This window comes from Scyliorhinus torazame, chromosome 22 (genome assembly GCF_047496885.1).
Source record: "Scyliorhinus torazame isolate Kashiwa2021f chromosome 22, sScyTor2.1, whole genome shotgun sequence".
In the NCBI taxonomy this organism is placed as follows: domain Eukaryota; kingdom Metazoa; phylum Chordata; class Chondrichthyes; order Carcharhiniformes; family Scyliorhinidae; genus Scyliorhinus; species Scyliorhinus torazame.
Genome location: NC_092728.1, coordinates 79,832,160 through 79,849,700, shown reverse-complemented (window position 1 = coordinate 79,849,700; position 17,541 = coordinate 79,832,160). Strand labels below are relative to the sequence as shown.

The following is a 17,541-nucleotide window of genomic DNA, read 5'->3' as shown; positions in this document are numbered from 1 at the left end:
ATAGCAGCAAAATTTACAAATATGTACTAATATAGCTGTACTTCATCTAAATACATATGAATGGACAATCATATTTGGTTAGTCTAGTATATATGGTTCAAGAGATGCCTGACTTGTTCCAGAATTCTAACATTGCAACAGACTTTAAAGTAAACTGCAATCTCTCTCAGACAACACGACATCGACATGTCTTGAAACACGGATAAATATGCAAGATTAACATACCAGAAAAGATTACAATTTGGTGCTCATTTTGTAATGAGTGGCAGGGTTAGATTATCCTCAAAATACCAGAATAATATAGGTGCACATAGTCTGCAAAATGCATTTTTAATAATATAGATTACTACATCGTATGGTAAATTTTGAAGTATTTGAAAGGTCTATCACGTTTGATGCAATCAATCCATTGATAAATTACACCAATGCATTTTAACATTAACATGATACATTGGTACTATTAATTCATTTACATAATTCTTTCAAACTACAGTTCAATTTTTACAATATACTGGGCTCATAAAACTGCATTACATACGTTGACTGGGACTTAAATTGTTCCGGTAATATGCATTCCTAATGCACAAGAAACGCATTACATAGGCTTCATCTATATCATTGTTACTTTGCTATTAGATCCACTATATTTAGATTAAATTTAAACAAAAAGTACTAGCCATGCTGATCTTGCCTCAATTTTATTTTGCTCTGTGCGCAAACAATTGTCATTCTGACTAAGTGTCTGTATTTCGTTCCGATCAGCCCTGCTCAATGCTGCTTGAATTTCTCTGGTCAACGTAACCACAAAATATTTTTTTCTAACTTCCTTTCACCTATGTTGGGTAGGAAGGAAGACTCCAAGTAGCAGTTATTAACAGCTCAAAAGTTAGTTCCTGCTTTTTATGCTTCGACTCTCTTACTCACCTGCTTACTAACATTTATTTTTTTCCCATTGAGCTAAATCTGTGGAGGAAAATGTTGACTTGAGCAATTGTTTCCTACTTTTCCAGCACTTTTTCTGGCCATCCTTCTCATCCCACTGACATTTAAATTACTTCTTGGGATAGTTGAAGTTGCCGCTAAGCAGATTCAATTAAAATTTCTGCCTCAACTATTTTTTATAAGAGACTGTTTGATAAGAAACAAATGAAGCATTTTTGCCTCTGATATAATGCAGTATTAGTATGTTGCTCTGTCATGGTGGGCGCAGGAATATAAAGCAGATACAGGGTCAGAAAATGAGCAAACTTGAATTGATGAACAGTAGTCCCAGAATAGTGATTTATATTCACAACAGGTATCCATGCCTGTACTGATGCACTTTCACAGACTACATTAGAAGCACAAAATGTATTTATTGATAATAGAAGCGTAACTGATTAGCCACTCTGCGTCCCAATTGGTCCCCCAAGCCAGGTGACCCTTACTCTACTGTGTGGCCCTTAAAAGGACAATCGCCACAAATCACCACATCCCTCCCCCTTAAACTCCTTTATATAACCTTCAATAACCAGGTTACTCAGTCCTAAATTCCAACTACACATTATGTGCACAAGTTGGACAATTATCAATCGAGTCTGTGGTTTTTTTTTCTGTTTCTTGTAGAGAGGCATAATTCTGCAGTATGAGATGCTTCACTAGGATTGACAGTAGCAGGAACTGCAATAACGGATGCCTCTTCAGGCATAGGCAGTTCATTACTACTTCCTTCCACGGAGACATCAGCTATGTCTAAAACAGGTCGATCAGGTACTTTGGTGCTAATGGGTTTGAAAACATTTCTTGATGGCAACACTGGAGTGTTTCTCTACTCCTCAAGTGATCCACATGCTAACAAACGATCCGTCCCTCCCTGTCTACTTGGTATGACAGGGTTCTGTCTCAGAGACAATAATTCCGAGGGTCTAACTTGATCCACTCCCGAAGTTTCATATTACTATACCATGTAATATGTTGAATATAGGTTTTTTATAACGCATGCAGGCACATATTATCACAATACAACAAAGTCTTATGTCTTGACAGTTCTTTCGCAGTCTCGGTCCGTCACATCTGAAGGAATGGTCGTGGTTCTCTGTTTCTGGTACTTGGGTTGTCTGATAGTTTCTTCTCTTTCCAGCATCTTTTTTGTCGACCATTTTTTGATATTGATTCTTACACTTTTCCATTCGCGTGACCAGTTCTGCAGTCTTGTTCTGGCACGTAATCTTACTTTCTTTCTTTGTCTGAATCGTTGATTCTGCTGTCAATTTCAATGTTTGTACTTCTTCAGTTAATTTCTCATTGCTAAGCTTCCTTTTTCAAGCTCTTATTCTCCTGTTTCAGTTCTTCACTGGACTTGCTCTTATTTTCAAGTTGCTTTTTCATGGACGTCAGCTTATTCATTGCCTCATTAATTTTTCCTTATTCTTTAAACTTCATTTTGTAAATTTGCACAACTTTTTAAAAAGTTTGCTGACAGTCATTTCATCTTGTGGTTTTAATGTCTTTTCTAGAGTTTTAATTCTTTTTGCTGATTCTTCTTTATGTTCATAGTTCCTCGTTTCTTTTGAAGTATTTAATTTCTTCTCAGGAGAATCCATCATGTTGTCACTGGACATATACATTTGACAAATGGAACCTTCACTTCTACTTGTCTTAACTTCAACCTTTTTGGCTTCACTGTTGGTCAGATCTGTCTTCAACAAAGTGTTGACTTGTTTTTGTTCTGCAATTCTTTCAGTGCTCTCCATCTTGTGAGATCTTTTGTTGCCCTCCTTCTGGGGTCTTACATTGCCCTCCTTCTGGGGTCTTTCATTCCTCTCCTTCTTGGGTCTTTCCGTGCCCTCTTTCTTTTTCCCAATTCCTCTGAGGTCTTGCATTGCCTCTTCCTTGAGGGCTTTGTTGCTTATGAACCTTTTTCTTTTAGAGTTGCCCTCTAAATGGGATCTTCTCCAATTTTCCAGTCCATAGATGTTTGTTCCGTCTTGTGGTTGTCGCTTTAAATGCATTGCCCACTTTAAATGCATTACTTCTTTAAATGCATTACTGCCTTAAGACTATCATTTTTCTTTCACTGAGCAGTCAGCAGCTATCAACTTTCTCTCTGTGTTTTGGCGCAAACCTGGCTGCTCTTTTCTTAACTTTTAAAACTTCCACTTTTAGTGCTGTTTTTTTTTGTCTATTTCACTTGCAGAACCAATGTTCTTGAGCTTGCTTTTAAAACTTTTTGACTTGTCTTTTTTAAATTTCAGAACTTCTCTGCTTGAAGTGCATCAGTGCAGTGATTGTTGGCAGGGACCCCTGCAGGCTCTGTTCCAATTGGGTACTTGTCAGTTTCAGCCTTTTGATTTTCCTGCCACTTCGAGTCAACTCCTGTAGCTCCCTGGCCATTTTTTTCTTTTTTCACTTATGGCACTTCTTTCTGAGTTCTCTTTTTTTTAAAGAAAACTTTGCAACAACTCTTTTTTTAACTTAAGTTACTTTTTGAAAAAACTTAAAGCCACAGATCTTGCTTTGCACGGTTATCTTCTCTTGATTTTTTTCTCTATATGTTTCTGATTTTACCAGCCAATTCGGGTTTGATCTGTATCTGTCCCTCAGGGTCTGGCAATATCTCAACATCGGAAATGGGCCTATTCGCAAAAGAGAGGCATTCAGGTGAGTACTTTATGTTTCAGACATCGCTTAAAACTGGGTACTCACAGGTGTCGGGCCAGAGGCAGTGTCATCATTATCTAATCCTCATTGCCAGATGTAATGATGCACTTTCACAGACTTAATTAGAAACACAGAAGATATTTATTAATGAGAAAAACTGTACGGCACCTAGCCTCTACATGTCTCCTGCCTGAGAGAGGACTCCACCCCTGATGTGTAGGGTGTTCTGGATCACACACAGGTCACCAACACATGAAGTAGTGCAACACTATTTTATTAAAATGTTAACTATTTAAACATACTTGAACTGTGGGTAAATACAATACCAGCTTTAACTAAAGACCTTTCACTTGTCCGAACCAGTTGATGCACTCAGCACATGGTGAATGTCTGTGTTGTAGGCTGTGAGCTCTGTGCTCCTAGCTAGCTGCTACTCGAATGAGCGGGAACTCTGATGCCCCCTATCTTTATAGTGCATGTGCTCTCACTGGTGATTGGCTGCGGTGTTGTGTATGTTGATTGGTCCCACTGTGTGTCCATCAGTGTGTGTCTGCACCATGATATACTGGTGTATTATGACATACCCCCTTTTATATAAGAAAATGTGCCTGCGTGACAATAAATAGTGTGTGGTGAATGTTCCTGATTACGTGTGTGTGAAATATTTACAGGACTATGTACATAAAACTAAGCTATTTATATGGGAAGGTACGTGGTGCAGAAAAAAACAGTGTGTCACACAAATAACGAGATGAACACTATATACAAACCCCTTGAATGATTAAACAGAAGAACAGAACAGACCAGAGAGTCCATTAGTGCAAAGTTCACAAATTAAGTCTCTGAGGTGGGCGACGAATTCTGGTTGACCGCCTCAAGGGTGGGTCAGGAGCCACCAGCTGAGGAGTGGGCTGGACTGCATCAGAGTGAGGAGAATGCAGAGTAACCGGAATCTCTGCATAGTCCAGGTCAGGGACAACAGGAGGGCGTGGCACTGGCGGAGGATCACGTAGCGAGCACGGAATGAGACGAAGGGCACGCCGATTATGGCGCAGAATGGAACCATCCGGGAGATGAACCAGGAATGAGCGGGGAGCAACCTGCCGAAGAACCACAGCAGTTACAGAACAGCCACCATCCGGACGATGGATGCGGAGGTTGTCATCTGGAGCCAGAGCAGGGAGATCAGCTGCACGGGTGTCATGAGCCGCCTTGTGCTGTGCATGAGACAGTTGCATTCATTGAAGGAACAGAATGTGGTCGAGGTCTGGGACGTGAATGGACGGCACCGTTGTCCTCAGGGTGCGACCCATGAGCAGCTGGGCTGGCGACAGGCCAGTGGACAGTGGGGCCCAGCGATAGGCCAGCAGAGCGAGGTAGAAGTCGGATCCTGCATCAGCAGCCTTGCAGAGGAGCCGTTTGAATATGTGGACGCCCTTCTCCGCTTTGCCATTGGATTGGGGGTACAGGGGACTGGATGTCACATGCACAAAGTTGTACCTCCTGGCAAAGTTGGACCATTCCTGGCTTGCGAAGCAGGGGCCATTGTCCGACATCACAGTGAATGGGATGCCGTGACGAGCAAAGGTGTCCTTACAGGCACGGATGACTGCAGACGATGTGATGTTGTGCAAACGTACCACCTCCGGGTAGTTTGAAAAATAGTCTACAATCAGAACATAGTCCCTGCCCAGCGCGTGGAACAGGTCGATGCCGACCTTGAACCAAGGGGACGTGACCAACTCATGGGGCTGTAGGGTCTCACGTGGTTGGGCCGGCTGGAACCGCTGACAGGTGGGGCAGTTGAGTAATGTGTTGGCGATGCCGTCATAGATGCCGGGCCAGTACACTGCCTCTCGGACCCGTCGGTGGCACTTCTCCACGCCAAGATGCCCCTCGTGTAGCTGTTCAAGAAGAACTGGTGCATGCTGTGCGGGATAACAATGCGGTCCTGCTTCAGGAGGACACCATCGACTACCGCCAGATCGTCTCTGATGTTGTAGAACTGCGGACATTGGCCCTTGAGCCACCCGTCTGTTAGGTGGCGCATGACACGCTGTAGCAGGGGGTCAGCCACAGTCTCGCGTCGAATTTGGACGAGGCGCTCATCCGTGGCCGGTAGATTGGAGACCACGAAGGCCACATGGGCGTCAACCAGGCAGACGAACCCCTCTGGGTCACACAAGGTGTTGACTGCCCTGGACAGAGCGTCCGCTATGATCAGGTCTTTGCCCGGGGTGTATACGAGCTGAAAATCGTATCGCCGGAGTTTGAGCAGAATGCGCTGGAGGCGAGGCGTCAAGTCGTTCAAGTCTTTTTGTATTATATTGACCAGCGGGCGATGGTCGGTCTCGTCGGTGAATTGGTAAAGGCCATACACATAATCATGAAATTTGTCGACACCGGTCAACAGGCCCATGCACTCCTTTTCTATCTGCGCGTAGCATTGTTCCGTGGGGGTCATGGCATGTGACGCATATGCAACGGGAGCCCATGATGAGGCCTCATCGCTTTGCAGTAGCACTGCCCCAATGCCAGATTGGCTGGCATCGGTCGAAACCGGGGCCGTGGTAAGTTTGGTTTTAAGTTCTGTCCATTGGCTCTCATGGGCAGGAAACCATTGGAAGTCTGTTGCCTTCCTGACCAGGTTCCTGAGAGCTGTGGTATGAGAGGCGAGGTTAGGGATGAACTTCCCTAGGAAGTTGACCATGCCCAGAAATCGGAGGACCACCTTCTTGTCCTCTGGCTTTTTCATGGCTGTGATGGCAGCCACCTTGTCCGCATCCGGCCGCACACCCAACTGGGAATTGTGGTCCCCTAGGAACTTGAATTCCGTCTGGCCGAAGGAGCATTTGGCTCTGTTGAGGCGTAGGCCCTGCTCCCGTATGCGTTTGAACACGCGCTGGAGGCGACTGATATGCTCCTGGACCAAATGATTATGTCGTCAACATAGACGCGAACACCTTCAATGCCTTCCATCATTTGTTCCATGATCCTATGGAATACTTCTGATGCCAATATGATCCCAAACGGCATCCTGTTGTAACAATAACTGCCAAAATGGGTGTTAAATGTACACAGTTTCCTGCTGGATCTGTCTAGTTGAATTGCCAGGATCCTTTCAAGGCGTCAAGTTTGGTGAAGAGCTTGGCCCGAGCCATCTCGCATGTGATCTCTTCGCGCTTGGGGATTGGGTAATGCTCCCTCATTATGTTGCAATTCAGATCCTTTGGATCAATGCAGATTCTGAGTTCGCCGGAAGGCTTCTTTATGCGCACCATGGAACTGAGCCAGTCGGTTGGTTCCGTAGCTCTGGATATCACTCCTTGGTCTTGGTGGTCCTGCAGCTGCTGCTTGAGGCGGTCCTTGAGGGGTGCTGGGACTCTGCGAGGTGCATGCACCACAGGCGTGGCGTTCTGTTTGAGTGTGATCTTGAAAGTATATGGGAGCATGCCCATGCCTTCGAAGGTGCTGGTCAATGATGGTGTTGAGTTGCGCCCTGAAGTCAGCATCCTGATGTGTCATCAGGAGAGAGAGAGTGAACTCTTTGAACGACGTTTAGCAATTTGCACGCCTGTGCGCCAAGCAGAGAATCCTTCGAGGAGCCCACGATCTCGAAAGGAAGGATGGCTTTTCGTGACTTGTGCGTCACTTCGACTTGGCATGAGCCAGTAGCAGGAATGATGTTGCCATTGTAGTCCAATAGCTGGCAGGCCGATGGAAGAATGGTTGGTTTGACACGAAGGCTTTGGAAAGCAGACCACGCCATGAGATTGGCGGAGGCACCAGTGTCCAGACGGAATCGTATTTGGGGCCAGTTGACCGTCAGGGTGGCACACCACTGTAGCCACCTAAATTGGCCAACTCCCGATTTAAAATGGCGAACGGCAAAGGCTGATGGGAAACTCAGCCAACACAGACAGAAACCAGCAGGTACAGGTTTGCTGTGTATTTAACTCTGCAAAAGGCCAGACAACATCGATACCAGCGACCATCAGCATAACAAAGTAGCAGCCATCTACATACTGATGAGCAATCCCCGGGAACAAAAAGTAACATTTGGGACACACAAAGCAAAGCCAGACTCCTCGGCGCCAGCAGGAGCCAACACAAAGGAGGTGAACGAACACCTCAAGACCGCCCATCGATCAGGGAACCGCTCCAGTATTGGAGAAATCGAACCAAGCGATTGGGACAAAGTCCAATCACAGGGTCCGCCCCGAAAGGCGGGAAGCACCTGGGGACTATAAGAGTTAAGCCCCAAGTTCAAATCGCTCTCTCTCTCTCTTTGTCCTGCCCGGGTCCCCCAGCAACACCAGCCAATATTGACCGTGACCGGTGCAGTGACCACCGACAGAAGTAAGTCTTAATTCAACGCTTGCTACGAGATAGGCATTCCTAGCTACCAATCCAGACCAACTTCGAATCCCGCAGACTCAGAACCCGAACGAAAGGCCATTTGTTCCCCTGACCTGGTGGGCCAGTCTAAAGTTAAGTATAGGCCTGTTAGTTGTAGAAGTAGCTTAGACGTAGAATTTGTGCATGAGTAGCAATTACTGTGTATACTAAATGTGCTTTGATTTGAATCTTACTAATCGGTGTATTGCGTTATTGATCATTACTTGGACTTGAACCTCGTGGCGGTATCATAAAAATACCTGGCGACTCGAGAGCAAAGGTAATAAAACAGAGCAATTAAACCAACCGGAAAGTTAGCAACACCACTCATTGTCTGGATTGATGCTGTATACCGACAGCGGCTGGTGTCTTTGCTTCGGGGCCAGCCTGTTTTCCGTTACGACACCGACTCGAAAAGGCGCCTTCGGGTCCCCGGTGTCACTGCTGTGTGGGCGGTCACAATCGGACTCGATGACCGTGGGTTGAATTGCCCGAACATTCCTGCGAGGCTGGCTGAAGCGATATGAATTGGACGGCTGAGCTGCTCGACAGCAGGCAGCATAGTGGCCAAGTCTTCCACATTGTAGGCATTGTCGAGATTTTGCGGGGCATTGCCGCTTTAAATGGGCGGGGCCACAGTTGCCGCGCGTCATGACGTCAGCACGTTCGCTGCGCCACTGCGCATGCGCGGTGCGGTCCTGCATGATGCGCGCCTGCACATTACGTTCCTCCATGTCGCCGTCCCCTCATTTGGTGCGTACAAGCGCGGGAGTCCGCAAAAAGCACGCAAAATGGCCGCCCTCATCCAGGCTGAGGCCCTGGAGGTGTTCAGTCACTTGGACCCGTTCCGCCTCGTGGGGACCTTGCCGCACCGTTTCAGCCGCTTGTATATGGGAGTACCGACTGGTGGCATTTTCATGTAGGTCACAGGTCTCGATGGCAGTCGCTTTACTTTGAGGAGCTGCTGACGTAGGGGATCCGACTGAACACCAAAAACGATCTGGTCGCGTATCACGGAGTCGGAGGTGGGCCCGTAGCTGCAAGATTGCGCAAGCATGCGGAGGTGCGTTAAAAAGGAGTGGAAAGGTTCGTCCTTACCCTGCAAACGCTGCTGGAACACGTAGCATTCAAAACTTTCATTCATCTCTACGCTGCAGTGAGTGTCAAATTTGAGAACCGTCTTGAACTTCGTCTTGTCTTCGTCATCGGCAAAGGTGAGAGAGATGAAAATATGGATGGCATGGTCCCCGGCCGTGGAGAGGAGAAGGGCAATCTTTCTGGTGTCCAAGGCGTCCTCCCTGTCCGTGGCTTCGAGATAGAGCTGGAAGCGCTGTTTGAAAATCTTCCAGGTGGCCCCGAGGTTGGCGGCGATGCGGAGGGCCGGCGGTGGGCTGATGTTGTCCATGTTGCAGGATGACGGAATGCTGGCGGAAGGCAGATCACTTGCAGGTAGATCTAAGAAATGCTAGTATGCAACCACACCTGGTATCATGATGTGTTGGGTGTTCTGGATCACATACAGGTCACCATCAGTTGAAGTAGTGCAACACTGTTTTATTAAACGGTTAACTATTTAAACATACTTGAACTGTGGGTAAATACGATACCAGCTTTAACTAAAGACCTTTGCCTTGTCCGAACCAGTTGATGCACTCAGCACATGGTGAATGTCTGTGTTGCAGGCTGTGAGCTCTGTGCTCCTAGCTAGCTGCTACTCGAATGAGCGGGAACTCTGATGTCCCCTGTCTTTATAGTGCGTGTGCTCTCACTGGTGATTGGCTGCGGTGTGTATGTTGATTGGTCTCACTGGTGTATATTATGACAACCCCTTGGGGTGATTACCCATTCTGTGTTCCACTTTGTCCCCTTAGCCAGAGGACCCTATCTCTGCTGTATTGCCCTGAAAGGGACAATTACCACAATCACCATGTTACCATTCAATTCAAATACAAGTATTCTATAATTTTCTTTGAATTTATGTTTGATCAGTGTAAGATTTAGAGGTACATAATGGAAATTTGCTGTCATGTTTTTGAAAGTTTTCACCAGCCTGTTTTGTTCCAATCCATGATCCATGTATGTAAAGCTATCAGACAGATGTATCGATTCACAGTGAAATTTAATGCAGCAAATGTGACAATTATTTGCCATTCCAGAGAATGATGCAAGGCAACAGAATAACATTCGTACTGCTCACAGACTTTTTAAAGATCATCTGAAGTCAAAGGAAATAATAGAAGGATGTACAGTGGGCTAAATTATGCCAGCGCTCTGGGGACAGGTTGGGAATTGTCTGGCCTGTGAGGAGGCAGGGGTTGGAGTGCCCGCTATCATCCCACTGTCATGCCATTTTGTCATTTGCGGGGGGGGGGGGGGGGGGGGGGGGGGGATAGGTTAATGGGCGAATGTGGCATACAGCCCTCCTGCACAGAAGCCAATTGAGCCACTGAAGTGATCAATCAAAGGCCACTTCCTGTTGCCACTGGCATTTCATCAGTGACCGGTGGGTCCAACACCATGTGGGAAGACTGTCTGGTAAATCCCTGCAGCCTATTAGTGGGCACCCGAGGGGGATGGAGGGAGGAAGTGGGTGCCATCCTATTGGGCATTATTTGGCCTTTCAAGGGAACCCAACAGAGCAAGGCTGCTGCCTACCCTTACCAATCCCAAAGCCCTCACCAGGACCTGCATGACTGGCCCCAGTATCCACAGATCATGACTTCCTATTTGGGAGGGCACCAGCCTTCCATGGCATCCTCTTCATCCACTCTTGGTGGCACTTCTGAGACTGTTGACCTGTTGTTGGGGGCTGTCTGCCTCCTGTAATATGTACACCTGCCTTCACCCCTCCCCCTATAGTATGCATGCCTGAGTCCTGCAAATGCCCAAAGTGGAGTCGCTCCCCCGCTTTAAGGCCCAGGATCCTGCTGCATGAACAAAGTCACGGCCAGTGTAACTGCAAAGCTGGAGGAAAGTAATAAGAGTTTTGTTCAAATCTTGGTCTTGCTGCAAATAATCTCGGTCTTGGGCAGATTAACGCAGACTGCAGCTCATATGGTGTGCCATTAGGTACTTAACCTTAGCAAAGTAGTGGGCAGCACGGTAGCATTGTGGATAGCACAATTGCTTCACAGCGCCAGGGTCCCAGGTTCGATTCCGGCTTGGGTCTCTGTCTGTGCGGAGTCTGCACATCCTCCCCGTGTGTGCGTGGGTTTCCTCCGGGTGCTCCGGTTTCCTCCCACAGTCCAAAGATGTGCAGGTTAGGTGGATAGGCCATGGTAAATTGCCCTTAGTGTCAAAAATTGCCCTTAGTGTTGGGTGGGGTTTACTGGGTTATGGGGATAGGGTGGAGGTGTTGACCTTGGGTAGGGCGCTCTTTCCAAGAGCTGGTGCAGACTCGATGGGCCGAATGGCCTCCTTCTGTACTGTAAATTCTATGAAAAGTAACTGGAGTAAAGCCCCCCCCAAAACATAACAGAGATATTAACTGATTTGAGCCAAATAGCTTAAAAGGACCACTTAAAAGCAGCGACGGTAATGCATTAAACAGTCATTCACTCCTTCACATTGTATAATTTCCAAATCATCTCCTTCTTGTTTGCCATTTTCCATCGTGCTTACTCTCTACTGCAAGAGTATAATCTTTTTAATTTCCAATACTTGCTATCTTTACCATTTTTCTGTATGATTGGCAATGCTTGGTATTATGGGGAGATTTTGCTGAACTGGGCAAGTTTTTCTAATTCATTTTACTTTCACCTATTAGCCATCATGACCGGTCCCCGGATGAGGGGCGAGTTCACCGTTTTGGAGGCTAAGTGCCGACACCGGCATGGCAATTGTGATGTTTTAGGACGCCAAAATTGGCGCCGAGTAAGACTCCCGGCTGCCATGATATAAGTGACTGAAAAATGGCCGGGTCCATGGCCGCGCATGCGGACGGAGACGGCATGCAGCGGTCGCGTCGTAAAATATGGCGCTGGCCGTGCGCGGACTCGACCTGCCAAATAGTGCCTCTGGCCACCCCCTGGCCTCACGGAAGCACCCCCCCCCAGCCAGCAGCATGGCTTCCGGCCGACTGTGGCGGCGCTGAACACAGTCCGCAGCCGCCAAGCTGGGTTCCCGACTGCTGAGATCACCGGCCCATCGGTGGGGAAGCATCAGGGGAAGGCCTTCCAACGGCATGCAGCGCGACGCGATGACGCAATTCCGCAGGGGGCGGAGGATAAAACACTGGCGGCGCCCCCGATTTGGGTGTCGGAAGGGATTTTCCGCCCGATCGCCGATTACGACTTCGGCGTCGGGGAACGGTGAATACCGCCTGAGGTCCCTCAATTTATTATGATCCTGGAGGGATGAACTGGTTCCCCATCTTTATTCTTTATTCAACCCCTTTGACTGGCCTCTGCTGCAAGGCTAATTTAAAAAAGGATCACCTCATAGATACCTTTTTCCAGAGCTAATGTATTTATGTTTTAAAAGGAGCCAATTTGACTAGGTTTCGTTGAGTTAAATAATGATTGAGATTATTAATTAATAAAACATGAGAAGAAAGTAATAAAATACAACATACATGCACACAGATTATGAATAAGAAATGAGTCCAAAAATAAAAGTTGAAAAAGGCACACAAATCAGTCTTCGGTTTGTCCGTCAGGAGTGGATTGTGAAATGTTGCAGCCATTAAGTTGGGTGATTCTGGTAGCGCTGAGTTTGGCATTTGAGCAGTTGGTTTGGAGATTCTTGGTTCCGTAGATCAGCTGAAAAGAGTTGTCCTGTTTTCTTTTCAACTGTGGCTTTGCTGATTTATGACTTGCTTCCAGCAACCAGAGAGAGAGAGACCTTTTTTACCTGCATGTGTAGGGATACCTAGTGGATGTTCTTCAGCTGTGACCTTCACATACTGGCACAGCATAACTAGAACACCAGACCAGCCCACAGAAACCAGGGTTGGTTTGACAACTCTTTTTCTTGTGTATTCCAGGAAGGGGAAAAAAACACAAACATGTGTTTCGCCCAGAACTTCTTTCTTTCAACTCACATCAGCTGGTCTATTCCAACCCCACTATGTGGGAGATCCCGCTGGCGTGAAGGGTTGGAAAATTCCAACCATCATGTCCACAGTTTGGGATATAACTCACAGGAAATGGTTTCTGCTGAGACGGTAATCAGCCACACAGCATTATCTCCACACAAGATTACAGTTCGGGGTTTTGTACTGCATCTCTTCCGAGAACATAGAACATACAGTGCAGAAAGAGGCCATTCAGCCCATCGAATCTACACCGACCCACTTAAGCCCTCACTTCCACCCTATTCCCCGTAACCCCTCCTAACCTTTTTGGTCACTAAGGGCAATTTAGCTTGGCCAATCCACCTAACCTGCATGTCTTTGGACTGTGGGAGGAAACCGGAGCACCCGGAGGAAACCCACGCAGACAGGGGGAGAACGTGCAGACTCCGCACAGTGACCCTTTTGCATTGTGGGCAGGATTCCACCCCTTCACTGAACTACCCCACCCCGCTGGAATGATTTACAGCAGCACAGGTAACTCACCATTAGGTGGTGGCACAATCCTCTGGTATTGCCACTGTCAACGGATTTTCCCATTATTCGCACTGCTGGGAATGGCTGGAAAATCCCACCCTGCACCTCTTCCTTTGCAGTATCTCTGTCTGAAAAAGGTGTGACATTCCGTTCTCTCTGGACAAATTGGTCAAGCGTAGTCCACATAGGGATTCCAGCAAGTGGTTACTTTGCAGCGTCAGCCAGTTTATGTCCATTTTTAAAAAGCGTATGTCTTATTTAAAAGTTCAATTTATCCGTGAGTAATTCAGGGCCATGACCCGTAGTCATGGCACAGCATAGATTGGCTTTTGTCGATAAAAGATAGTGTTCTCAGATAGCTGCTGTAGCAGCCTATTCTCAATGAGGAATGCTGCTGTACTGGGGATACTAGAATGACTGAGTGTGACAATGTCTGAGAACTGAATTCAGAATAATTAATATAATCATTAACTCAGATTTTAACTAAACCATTGGGAGGGTCAGTAATATTTTGCTGGTCCCTCGACATGTTTATTATTGGCATGCATTACTTGAACATAAGTATTAGACCAAATTTCATCATAAGTTTCTTCCTCTTTTTCCAAAGATTCATAGAATTTACAGTGCAGAAGAGACCATTCGGCCCATCGAGTCTGCACCGGCTCTTGGAAAGAGCACCCTAGCCAAGGTCAACACCTCCACCCTACCCCCATAACCCAGTAACCCCACCCAACACTAAGGGCAATTTTGGACACTAAGGGCAATTTATCATGGCCAATCCACCTAACCTGCACATCTTTGGACTGTGGGAGGAAACCGGAGCACCCGGAGGAAACCCACGCAAACACGGGGAGGATGTGCAGACTCCGCACAGACAGCGACCCAAGCCGGAATCGAACCTGGGACCCTGGAGCTGTGAAGCAATGGTGCTAACCACTGTGCTACCGTGCTGCCCACGGCAAGATGATGGAGCTTGCTCTTTAAGGGAGATGAATCACAGTCATGACTTTTGTCTTTAAAGGTTCAAATATAGAGTTGCATATTTCTAAACTGCTCCTTCATTTGCTATTTCCCCCCATTTTCGAGTCACCCCCTCCCCCAAACCCCCACCCCCGTGCCTGAAATCTAGAATCTTACCGCTTACCGCAAACTCTCACATCTGTCGCCCAAACCTGAAGGAATCCGTGAAGCCCGTCTGGAGCCAAATCAGCGACAGAAATAACTTCCGAGCACAAGTATGGGGGTTAACACCGGCACTGCTATCCTTCCACATCTTTCTGCTTGGGTTTAATCAGCTGCCCCTCAGCAGCCTCAGCATGACCCCACCACGGTCGCAACTCCTGCCCCAATACCTTCGCCACTCGGACCTATGATTCTGTGAAAGTGTTTACAACTCATCCACTTGATGGTCATCACAAGACACTTTCACATGGTTCCTGTTACAGTCTGCTAGGACCCATTCAAACAGCTGCAGTTGAAATGCTCCGACTGTGTAATCACTCATTAGGTTCATTGGCAAAGTGATGAATGTGTCTTTTCACTACCATGGCCAGAATAATGTCAATTCAAATATCCGCTCAAGTCTTAAAGCCTCGACCCCTTGTAAAACTACTAAAAGTCGAACCCTAATTGAGAGTGATACAGAGTTGTTATTAAACAGTGACTTATAGTTTATCTGCAACAAACCTTCTGCAGGAATGCATGAATAATCTTAAGGAATCTGCTGCTTCGAAAAAGACCTAACTTGTGAAACATTTCCAGAAGGGAAAATGCCCCTCACCTTTCACATCATTAATATCGTTCGTCAAGTCTACTTTGAACCAGATTTAGAAAAGGAGTACACCCATCGGGAACCCTTTTGCACATAAGGCACATACAAAGGATTGTAATAAACTTGTTTTTCTGCATTGAAGAAATAAAGAAATGCTGATCGCTTTGCCCAGGAATACTGGCGGGGAAGCAACAGTTGAATCTAATTGTGAAGAAGTGAATTAAATCAAGTTGAGATCTGAAAGATGTGAAAAGCAGAGTGATGCTGAACTTTGCCAGTTCAAGATAAGTAGAAATGAACTCTGAGATAAAGAAAAATCAATCAACAAATATTAGAACCGTTGAAACAATGCAGGAGGATAATCAGAAAGTTAAAGGAAAGATTACTAAACACATTGAATATGACGAGAGGGCAGCCCGGCTAGCACTTTGCTTCACAGCGCTAGGGACCCGGGTTCGATTCCCGGCTTGGGTCACTGTCTGTGCAGAGTCTGCACATTCTCCCCGTGTGTGGGTGGGTTTCCTCCGTGTGCTCCGGTTTCCTCCCACAGTCCAAAGATGTGCGGGTTAGGTCGCTTGGTCACGCTAAATTGCCCCATAGTGTCCAAAAGTTAGGTGTGGTTGCTGGGTTGCGGGGATGGGGTGGAGGTGTGGTCTTAGGTAGGGTGCTCTTTCAGCGGCCAGGGACGCTGAGCCGAATGGCCTTCTTCTGCACTGACTTCTGTGACTATAGACTTCCAACTTCTAGGCTGATGCGAAATTAGGCTATCCTTTTATTCACGATGTTGAGTGACTTGCTGAGCAGTTTAACATCTGTTTTTATTTGGGAAAAGTAATTTTTACTGAATTTTAAGTTCAAAAATGTACCTTACTTCCAGGATGATTTCAATTTCTGATTGTGGGCTGTAGTTCTCCCTTTCCCGTTGGATTCTTCTCCACTCTCCTGGTGGTTAGGGAGGGTTAGGGAGTAAACTGTTGCCATCTGTGGATAAAGCAATCGGGAGGTCTGCATTCCTCTAAAATTACATTGTCTTATCAGCAGTCAGTCCTGATTGTGGTGTTTTCTACCATTTCATAAGATCAATATGTCTAGAATGATCTGCTCCAATTGCTAACAGTGTGGAGGAAACTCCTCTCCCCAGTGTTGTAGCGGAGCTGAGGGATGGATTTTCTCTTTCTTGTCTGAAGGGACACACTGGTTTTGTCACTCAAAGCTGAATCAGAAAGGAATCTGAATTCTCACTCTTGCAACATACTTAACCCCCACTTCTTTTTGAATAGGGAACAATTTGGGTGCAGCTACTGTAATCTGGCTTTCAGACAATAAACTGGTGTAAAGTCTTGTCACTGAGATTATACCTCATGAAGGAAAGACAGTAAGAACATAAGAAACAGGAGTAAGCCATTCGGCCCCTCGAGCCTGCCCCTCCATCCAATTAGATCATGACTGATCTTATTGTGGCTTCGACTCTACTTCCCTACCTGTCACCCATAACCATCGATTTCCTTGTAGATCAAAAATTTGTCTAACTCAGCCTTGAATAGAAGACATTGGCGTGGTTTGAGGCTGAACAGACACACTGATTAGTAGAGGGCTGAACCCAGGATTCCAGCATTATTCACACCATGATCTAACCATCTGAATTAACCAGTCACGTGTGCCAATTAGCATAGTACCTTCCACCACCTCAGGGCATTCCAACTCCTTCATTTATATAGCACCTTCTACCTCCTCAGGTCATTGCAACTGCTTCATTTATATAGCACCTTCCACCTCCTCAGGTCATTGCAACTGCTTCATTTATATAGCACCTTCCACTTCCTCACGGCATTGCAACTGCTTCATTTGTATAGCACCTTCCACCTCCTCACGGCATTCCAACTGCTTCATTTATATAGCACCTTCCACCTCCTCAGGTCATTGCAACTGCTTCATTTATATAGCACCTTCCACCACCTTAGGGCATTCTAACTGCTTCATTTATAGAATCATAGAATCATAGAAGTTTACAGCATGGAAACAAGCCCTTCGGCCTAACCAGTCCATGCTGCCCAGTTTTTACCATTAAGCTAGTCCCAGTTGCCCACACTTGGCCCATAACCCTCTATACCCATCTTACCCATGTAACTATCTAAATGCTTTTTAAAAGACACAATTGTACCCGCCTCTACTACTACCTCTGGCA

General features: G+C 46.5%; 1 long non-coding RNA gene across 2 annotated transcripts in view; it reads right to left on the bottom strand.

Annotated features, from left to right (window-relative positions):
* Positions 1-17,541, bottom strand: part of LOC140399159 (uncharacterized) — a 94,374-nt gene that overhangs the window by 48,350 nt on the left and 28,483 nt on the right. The window contains exon 2 of one of the 2 annotated variants that reach the window (XR_011937648.1): positions 16,223-16,337. This is a non-coding gene — a long non-coding RNA (uncharacterized lncRNA). The remainder of the gene's footprint in view (positions 1-16,222; positions 16,338-17,541) is intronic. The other variant, XR_011937649.1, reaches the window with a different exon arrangement.